Here is a 10,280-nt window from a genome sequence, read left to right as displayed (position 1 = left end):
CTGCAAACTATAAAAGTGTATTCCCTACATAAGGTAGACATATTTACTTGGATTACTATGTGGAAAAATTTTAGATAATAATGGAATCATTTCATTATATTTCCACATAAAGTATAATATGGACAATAAAATTATCCACAGGTGGGACTCTTATCTCAGTCACATAGAGCAGATGGAAGAATAGAAATTCTCTGACCATCCATAGGTAATACTGCTTTTCTTAACTCTTTCAGAGTTATATATTACATTATATTCAATTACATTCAGATCTTTGGACACTGATTCTAAAATAATACCAGCTCCTTGATATTCCAGAATTTACATATTGTCCATGGATCAGAGTGAGCATTATGGAATGAGGTGATAAGTGGAGTTTTGATCAAAACAAGGTAGACTAGATCATATTTATCACCCATGGTCTATTTATTTCCCCATACCTTGGGTTTATTGTTATAATGAATATTTTTACCAACTGGAAGAACATCTACAATGTCATCCTGACACAGAGATAATGGTTATGGTGGTAGAAAAAGTCAAGGCGAAAAATTTGGAACGCCCACTAACTACCAAAATAACAGATAGCAAATCAATTCCAATGTTCTAACTTCCAGGGAATTACAAGAATTAGTGTCATGTTGAAGGATTGTAAGGCTCAAGGATATCGACTCTTCTAAGATCCACATTTCCACTGTCTAGGGATAGATTATTTGAGAATGGCAGTGAATTATTTTAATATTAATCATCTGCAAATGCAATTATTATTTGTGAGGTGAATTTATTTGCTTGAACAAATTAAACAGTCCTTGGCAATCAGTATGCAGTTTTTAGGATGGAAAATACTGTCACATTCAGTGCAAGAAATAGAGAATATTATAAGAGTATCATGACATGCTGGCTTTTATCTGGAATAGATAGCAATACACATTTTCCACTTTGCGTCAAAGTTCATTTGGCTCTATGCTATTATAAGTTCAAGGTGCCTTTCTCATATCAAAATTACATAAGACATTACAACAATTCATTATTGAGGTATTGAGATTAAATAATGTTATTTGGATCTGTATATCAGTTCTTAATTTCTTTTACAAGATATATGCGTGCTAAAGGTCTGCTACAAAACTTATGATCTGCCACCTTGATGAATTTAGTTGTTTCTTTGCTTAAGAGATGCTAGATATCCCCTCTAAAGTGAAGAACAGTTCTACACCTTGAATCTTTTGTCATTACAAAGTTGGGACATAGGAGGTGACTTTCCTTGGATTCTTGCAGGCAAAACATTTCTGATGCTCTCATTATCCCCTAAATGGCCTAAAAGATTGGCTGCTTTGAGTAGGTTTTAGAGCAAGACAAGGTTTTCCAGCTGGTTTGGGCAATACTGAAAGCATCATTGCCATGCAGTACTTATGGCTCAGAATATCAAAATGTCTGTAATAGAAAAGGATGTTGTAGAGGCCATAAAAATCCTTGATAATATAATTACAGTGAAGGTCCCTGGGTTTTGGAGTCAAGCATCTAGAAAATAGCTTTAAAAAAGAAACAGTTCTGGGCGCCTGTAGTCCTAGCTACTCGGGAGGCTGAGGCAAGAGAATGGCATGAACCTGGGAGGCAGAGCTTGCAGTGAGCAGAAATAGCACCACTGCACTTCAGCCTGGGCAACAGAGCAAGACTCCATCTCAAAAAAAAAAAAAAAAAAAAAAATCCAAAAAAAACAAAAAACAAAAAAAAGAACCAGTTCTTGTCCTAGTTATAGAGCTTAAAGACTGAGTGAATAACCACGGAACATTAGGGGATATGGCATCTGATCTGCTAGGGTGCTATATAATCTATCTAATATGCTTTGTACCTCTACCTGCATTCTAACATCTGGTTGATGCATATTCAGTCATATAAGCAGCATCCTTACTCTCCCCCATGTGATTTCAAGTCAATTACTTATAACTAGTTTACCAATTTTTTAAATTAAAAAACTTTTAATATAAACTATTTAAAAATAAAATTTCAAATACTATAATCTGGTTTACAGATTATTCTTAATGGCATTCTGAAAGTTGTGGGAAAAATAGCGTGTCTATCGTTCAACTTAATGCAAAGGTGATCGTAAACCTAAAGGGAATAAATTTGTGAAGAATATATTATTGCTACTTTGTGTGGAATAAAGAGATGGAGAAAAAAACTGTGATAAATTCCCATGTATATTTTTGTGTAAATAGGTCCTTTAACTGAAACGCTAATAGAGAAAAGATAAAATCTATAAATTATCTGATTCATAATTCTTAAAAAAGAGATTAAGAGAAACATCTGTACTAATGCATCACAAATAACCAAAGCCTTCGAACAAGAACTTGAAAGAAATAAGACTGGAAGGCTGGTGAGAAAGATATTGAATTTTTTGAGGGATAACTACTTAAAACAGTCTTGATTTGTAAGAGTATTTTTACCCACATGAATTCTCTCCATAGAGCCTTGCTGTGGAACTAGATCACTGAAATGACGATGTCAGTAACCCTCAGCTTCCAGCTTGTTTTGATAAGCCTATTCACAAAAGTAGGTAGAATGTTGACAATGGAGACTGAATTGAGTAAACAATAGCGATTGTCCATATCAGGGCCAATCAAGTTACAAGTTCTTCTCAGTGCTCAAGTCGTGAATGGCAGGAACAACCTGATCACCTGATATGGTACCATAAACCAGAGTGGACAAATCAACTCTTCGGTATCAAATTGATTATACTGAACCTTTTCTTTGGTAAAGGGTCAGTAATACCTTCTCATGGAAAGAGATACTATATTTGGATATACTATACTATATTTGAATTGGATATTTGAATTATCTGTACAAAATCTCCCAAACTGGGCAGTTCATTTCTAAGTCATGTGGTGTCTGCTTGGATGGGCTTGACTGGAGTGTCCACTGCAAAGCTGACTTCTTTATTCACGTATCTGTTTCCTTGGTGTTCCTTAATGTCTCTCTCCCTCTCTCCCTCCATCTCTCTGCCCCCCATCCCCCTCCCTCTCTTTCAATCTCTTTCTCTCCATGTAAAACGATTGAGAGAAAAGATCCCGTATGAAGACAGGCATCTATTCTCTAGATCCTTTCTACATGCTTTGGGCTTTTCACAGTTCAGCAGTTTTAGGGTTTTCAATCTTCTTAAAGGTGGTTGATTTCCTAGATCAATTAATTGTTCCAGTGTTCCAAAAGCATACACTCCATGAATTCTAAGCAGAAGCCAAGAGGCTTATTATGAACAAGTCTCAGGCATGCAAGATATAACTTTAGCTGATTCTCCTGGAGAGCCAAGTTCCTATGGACACAAAGTGGAAGAAAAGAATAAACCCCTTCTCTTAATTGCAAAACAGTATCCACATATCAGAAGGGAAGAAATTATTTGTGGCTGTCTTACAGATGAGCTACCATAACCTCTTTTTTCTGCCAACAATAGCATATGTTATTCAACATAACGGTACCCACACAATCCATCAGTGAAAAACTACTATTTTTATTATGTACAAAATATGCAGAAGATAACCTTATTGAAATGAGAAATGTCTTATTGAAGATACAGCTATGGTTTTAGATTTTTTTTCTCAAAATTGAGATTTTATGCCTCAATTATTTTTTTAAAATTGAGATTAAAACACCCCCAACTATTTATCAATAGTGAGCTTCCTTATATAACTAGAATATATGTGTTCATATATCAAGAGACAGAAAATAGAATGGAATCTCTCATTGTTGCATCCACTAAGCCCCTCATGAACACTTGGTTTCCTTTTCCTAAAATTCTGCATTCTGCAATTTTGAAGATATAATATTCAAAAGAGAAATGCCCTGTCCAGAGGTATACAATAATTCCATTTAAATGGAAATAAAACTGCCTCCCAGACTTTTGGTTTCCTTCCATCTCTGTGTGAGAAGAAATCAATAGAGGTTATACTTTTTGACTGGGGTGATTGATCTTAATCATCTAAAGCAAATAAAGTTGTTTCTATACAACAAAGGGAGGAAAAGAAATATAACATAGGAATCTCCTAATGAAAGTTAACTTTAATTTTATACAAGTGTGACCTCTAAAGGTTTATAATTGCTGAAAAATCAAAACTTCCATATTCAAAGCAAATTATCTTTTTTTGTGTGTGCTATGTCTTAACATTTTTCTCTACATGCTGAAGAATATAATGATGGTACCAGAACTAAAACCAGAGGTGAGATAAGTATCACTTAGAGATCCTAAACTTCAACCTGAATGCAGCAAGATACATATTTGCATATTGTTTGTTTGTTTGCTTGCCTGTCTTTCCTTCCTTCCTCCCTCCCTTCTCCCTCCCTTTTTCCTTCCTTCCTTCCTTCCTTCCTTCCTTCCTTCCTTCCTTCCTTCCCTTCCTTCTCTTTGGAAAGGGAGTTAATTCTTATTCAGTTTTGTGAGGAATCATTGCAAAGAGATTATTCTCTTTTTTTCTTGTAATTGACAAATGTTCATTGCATGTATTTATGGGGAGCAAAGTGATATTGAGATTTACAAATGCAATGTAGAATATATCAAGCTAATTAACATATCCATCACCTCAAATGCCATTTTTTAATGGTGAGAACATTTGTAATTTACTGTTTTAGTTATTTTGAAATGTGCAACAGACTGTTATTTACTATATTCAACATGCTATGCAATAGATCTCAAAAAAAAAAAAAAAAAAAAATCCAAACTATTCTTCCTTTCTAACTGAGGCTTTGTGCCCTTTGGCCATCTCTCCATTCCTCTGTCGACCACCACCCCTTCCCTCAGCCTCTGCCTCTAGCAACCACCATTCTACTCTTGCCTTCTAAGAGTTTGATTGTTTTAGATTCCACATATGTGAAGACATGTACTATTTATCTTTCTGTTCCTGGCTAATTTGACATAGCATATTATTCTCCAATTCCATCCATACTGTTGTAAATGGCAAAACTTCTTGTTCAAGGCTAAAAAGTATTTCATTGTGTATATACAGCAGATTTTCTTAATCCATTTGTCTGTTGATGGACACTTGATTTCATAACTTGGTTATTGTTGATACTGCCGTGTTTTATTAGAAATGCATTTTGTTTGCTTTTATAATTGGAATTGAAATCTAGAAAGAATGGTGGAAATTGGTTTTGGCATCCCATAATATGGAACAGACTGGATATTTCTCTTCATTTTGGTGCAAAACAACTGAATCCTCTTCTTATGTATGGAGACTTTCCCCACTATATAAGTTTTTGTCAGACATACATGCACACGTGGAGCTTTGAATCTTTCTTAGGGATTAAAATAAGCAAGCAAACCTGCACATATACCCAATGAATCTAAAATAATAGTTAAAATTATAAAAATAAAATAAAATATGCAGGGACAACGAAGATATTCAACAGTGGCAATGATGGCGGCCACATCAATTTTGAGGGACATCTGTAGCAAAGGTACCAGCATAGGCAATTTATGCTTGGTTATATTTGCAGTGGTGATGAAAGCTGAGGCAACCTGCATATATTTGTGGAGAGACAGTACTCATAGATTGCTTCTAGCATGAGATTGTGACAGCAGCCCTTATTCTCTAGATTCTCCATTTCCTTTGTCTTTTTCTAAGCCTCGTCTTCCTGTTTTACTGGTGACTTTATGAGGTACTCTATTATCAATCAGCACAGTCTCCCAATGTTTACATTAGTCTGAAACCACTTCTGTTGCATGCAACAGAGAATCCTATCTTGTAAACATATACTCACAAAGACATATATTTTTTAATGTACATTCTGTATATAAGATGAATAAACTAAATGTACTTTAAGAATTTTTGGTGTATTCAAAAACTTTTTTTACATCAGTGTGATTGTTGTTTTTCTCACACAAGATATGCAATCAATCGTATGCATATGCAATCAGAAAGAATTACAATTGACTGAGGGTTATGAAATTATATCAATTTTTAACGAAGTATAATAGAATATTTTTCCATTGTGGAAACAAAGACATTCACTGGTATTTTCTGTGAAAGAAATGCAGGTGTTTTATAGAATACCAAACAAGTATTGATCTCTAGCAGTAGTATGAAGAATGCAAGAACTGGTATTATATCAGTGTTGCTTTACTCTGCAGTATTGGTAGTATATTTAGCCATAAAAAAATTAGATCGCTTTGAGTTGTCATTTACTTGTTATTCAAGGATAATAGTATCTTTTGAACACTTCTATGCACAAATTGATAAAGATGTGTCTTCAGATTATATCGTGGCCAAAATGTTTTACAAGTACTTGGTTTAGTATAATCCTTATACTGATAATTTTACCCTTTACAGCTCAGAGGAAGTTCACTTTATTTTAAGGTTGTGTTAACTGGAATTTTTTTTTTTTTTTAATTACTTAACCTAGGGAAAAAATCTGTATTATAATACAAATAAAAATAGAATTCAAAGTTGGCAATAAAAATACCTCTATTCAAGTGTTTTACTTTTTAAATCTCAAATTTTTTCTGTATGCAAGAACTTTACATATTTTTGTATGTGCGGTCCAAAATATAGGATAATATTTTGAACTTTGTTGCAATAAAAATTCAGCTCAATTTAGCTATTCCACAATGTATATATATATTTCAAAACAGCATGTTGCGTGTAAAAAAGTAATTTATATTTATATATTAATTAAAATATACAAAAGAAAACAGTTAAAAATTACTGAAGTACTATGTCAAATAAGTGAATTTCATGAATTTAGTGTAAAATAACTCACTAAAAAAAGATCCAAAAGTGTTGTGCCATTGTTTCAGCATGGTTTAGAAGAAACTTTGTAAAAATAGACGATGCACACTTAGCATAATGACTAAAGTGTTAATGATGGTAAAACCCTCCACATTGAAGGGTGGATAATTAATTCCCACCAACTAAAATTTTGTGACTTGTGGTTTTGTTTTTTAATATATGAAACATGTCATATAAGGGTTTTTGCCTTGATAACAATTTATAGTCACTGGAAATAGGCATATATCAATATCTCTATCATTATCTATCTGTATTTACTCAGATATTATATGTTATACTAAGAACCATGCTAAACAAAATGATGCACATGTGATTGCAAACATTTATTGAGAGAAAAGTCTTTTAAAAACAATCAGAAAATAAAATGACTAACAGAATCTCAATATCTAACATGTCCATTGTTTTTATATATTGATATTATATCCTTAAGCATATCTTAATTCTTCAGCTACCCTATGTTCTTTGTTCTAGCAGAGCATTGGGATAAGAGTTCAAAATTTTGTCTAGTATTTTTATTTTTCTTTAGTTACTTATAATTTATGGTAACATTGATCTTTCACCAGTGTAGTACTCATTTTATTGACAGAAGATGACATATAGCATTCTTTATTCCTTTGAATGTTTATAAGCTTCAAAGGGACAGAAATATGCTATGATAACTAATATTTATTGGATAATAACTATGTGCCAGATACTGAATATTCTACTGATTATAACCCATTTAATCAATAAAACAGTGCTATTATTGCTTGAGATTATTATTCTGTTTGTTTAAATATTAGGAAAGGAGGACACACAGTGTAAATGGCTTATGAAAGATCGTAGAGTTAATGTCAAAGCTAGAATTTACCAGGCAGTCTGACTGTGGAGTTAATATTGTTGTGATACCCTTAAATGATGAAAGATGATGGCTTTACTTGGTAGATCAGGAAAATTGAGTTTTCATGATTTTACCTTAGTTGTTCCTGATAACTTTAAAAAGTAGCCTTAAAAAAATAAAATTATGTTGCTTTCCAGCAATTTCCATTTTTCTTTTATCTTTGTCCCATTTTCTTCTCCTCTCCACTGGACAAACTATCAGTGTAACCACTAAACAAGAGTCTTACCAGTATAGATCCAGTAGCTCCTTGTAAGCAAAATCTGCTTATTTAATAGGAGTCGTATATGTCCCAGCTAGAGGTGTTTTACTCATCTTGAAAAACATGGTACAAAAGAATTCTTCTTGCATCACCCACTTCCTCCCTAAAAGCTATTTACGGTACTGAGTGCTGAAAGTTTCAGAAACTCGAGCAAGAAAGACAGCAGGAATTGAAACGCTGAAACTCAGACTCAAAACTGGAACAGGTGTCAGCAATTACATACTTATCTGCCTTTAATGAACTGAACTGAATGTCAGATACTACAGTTTATCATGAGCCATTTAGCTATGTTTGCACCAATATCTTAAAAATATTATATTTAGTAATCATTCAAGGGCAAATAAAAGATATGTTTAATCAAATGAAATAAATTTCTCCGCGTACCTCAACAGTTAACTAAAGGCCAGTCTTTTTTGTACTGAGAAACACACAACTAAAGGAATTCAATCAAAGCTAAAAGGTATATAGAGGGAGTTAGATATATTCGAAACCTATTGAACCCTAAGACAAAAAGCAAAATAGTATGAAAAATGTGCAAAAGTAAATGAATACATTTTCCATGACTTAAATATATTATTATTTTACATATTACAATAAAGAGTATTACCCTGAGGAAGAAAACAATTGTCCTATCTTGGAGGAATTAAGCATTTCTTATATTTTTAATCAAGCAAATATTTATATCTAGAGGCTCTGAGAATACTATTTTTAGAAACCCATGGTTCATACATAGTAGAAAAATTAAGATGACTATAAAATACATATTATAATGTTGTATACCATAACATTATGTACCATAATATTAACTATGTATTTGAATTGTTATATCATGGGTAATAGATAAATGTATAAAATGATAATATAAAATTTAGAGACCAAATGCTTCCATTAGCATAGTATTCAAATATTTTTGGGCATACTTTGCTCAGGTAAACAGCTTCAAAATAAGTAAACAAAATATACTCTTTTTAGTTTCTTAGACTTTTATTGTTTGCTGCTTTGCAAAAAGTTCCAGTTCTTTATGATTTTATAATGTTTTCAGTAATCTCATAATAAGAATTATATTAACTACAGGCATGCTATGCCTTTGCTGAAAGCCAGAAATAAGCCTAGATATATCTATCCACTGAGATAAAACTCTCTTTATGGCATTCATCAGAAGCATAGGAAATGTAAGCAATAAATAATTTGCAGTTTATTTAACAATAGGTCTTCCCAAAGGATTATCTAGGGCTTATTAAATAATGTGTTATTTTTCCATCTAATAGGACTCGTTTTGATATGGATTTTGTGTCTGAGAAGAGCTAATGAGCACATCTGAGTCTCCACTTAGAGATAAATGTGATGGACAATTAATGTAAGTATTTCAATGTTATGTTTTAAATTCAATGAATTGAATTGTTTGGTGAATATGTTTGGTTTTCATATGCTTTATGTATATATATATGCTCATAAAATTCTCAGATAATGCACATATGTGTATATGTGTGTATGTGTGTGTGTATATATATACATATATACATATACATACAAAATTTCAAAATCTGAAAAGAGGTGTGAAGGTGTGGATAACAGTAAAGTAACATATACAGAAATTCCCTCTGTGTGTGTATGTATGTGTGTACATATATATTTTATATATATATGTAATATATATATAAAATTTCAAAATCTGAAAAGAGGTGTGAAGGTGTGGACAATAGTAAAGTAGCATATACAGAAATTCCCTCTGTATAGTTTCCCCTATTTCATGGTTATTGAATTATTTGTTTATCATTATAGGGGATTTTCAACAAGAATCCATTTTGTATTATCTGCTACATTGTCTTTTCAGACTGACATTGAAATATCAGAAAAGAAATAATCATAGACAGCCTTAGAAGTTAAATATTAATGAAAATTAAAAATAAAAATTTGAAAACTCACCATGCAATTTTAGAAAATATAAAGTTTACTCAGTGAATATACATTAACTAAAACATAGATTGTTAAGAGTAGGTAAAACACACTTAAATTTTATTAAGTTAAAAACATATTTCACTGATGATGTGGTTAGGCTTTGTGTCCCCATCGAAATCTCATCTTGAGCTTTAATCTGCATAATCCCCCCTTGTCTAGGCAGAGACCTAGGGCGAGGTGATTGGATCATGGGGACAGTTTCTCCTATGGTGTTCTTGTGATAGTGAGTGAGTTCCTGTGAGATCTAATGGTTTTATAAGGGGTTCTCCTTCTTTTGCTCTTACTCCTCTCTCCTGCTGCCTTCTGAAGGACATGTTTGCTCCTCCTTCTTCCATGATTGTAAGTTTCCTGAGGCCTCCCTAGTCATGCAAAATTGCGAGTCAATTAAACCTTTTTTCTTATAAATTACCCAGTC

This window comes from Papio anubis, chromosome 15, assembly GCF_008728515.1.
Source record: "Papio anubis isolate 15944 chromosome 15, Panubis1.0, whole genome shotgun sequence".
Classification (NCBI taxonomy): Eukaryota; Metazoa; Chordata; class Mammalia; order Primates; family Cercopithecidae; genus Papio; species Papio anubis.
This window is presented reverse-complemented; position numbering follows the sequence as displayed.